The sequence below is a fragment of the Fukomys damarensis genome, unplaced genomic scaffold, assembly GCF_012274545.1.
Source record: "Fukomys damarensis isolate Sample0158 unplaced genomic scaffold, DMR_v1.0_HiC HiC_scaffold_15, whole genome shotgun sequence".
NCBI lineage: Eukaryota > Metazoa > Chordata > Mammalia > Rodentia > Bathyergidae > Fukomys > Fukomys damarensis.
This window is the reverse complement of record NW_022900927.1, coordinates 14,995,571-14,995,806: the sequence shown is the minus strand read 5'-3', so window position 1 is coordinate 14,995,806 and position 236 is coordinate 14,995,571. Positions and strand designations below refer to the sequence as shown.

Genomic DNA, 236 nt, shown 5'->3' with positions numbered 1-236 from the left:
TAGGTGAAGATCCTCCGGGACCTAAGGGGGAGTCTGGATCGCGCCTTCCCTCGCTGTCCTTTGGGGCCGGGGACCCGACGGTGACACTCCTCCGACAGCCCGTCGTCCCCCAGTGCGGGGAACTGCTGGCCCGCAACCGGGAGGTTAAGACCCCAAAACGCGGGCCCTCAACCCAATTCCCACTCGCGGAGACCCGAAAGTGGAGGATAAGGAGCCGAGATGAGCCGGGGTGCGTG

The 236-nt window shown here is 65.7% G+C and overlaps 1 protein-coding gene across 1 annotated transcript in view; it reads right to left on the bottom strand.

Moving 5' to 3' along the window:
* Cpne8 (copine 8) overlaps positions 1 to 236 on the bottom strand; it is a 214,695-nt gene that overhangs the window by 214,052 nt on the left and 407 nt on the right. The window lies entirely within an intron of this gene.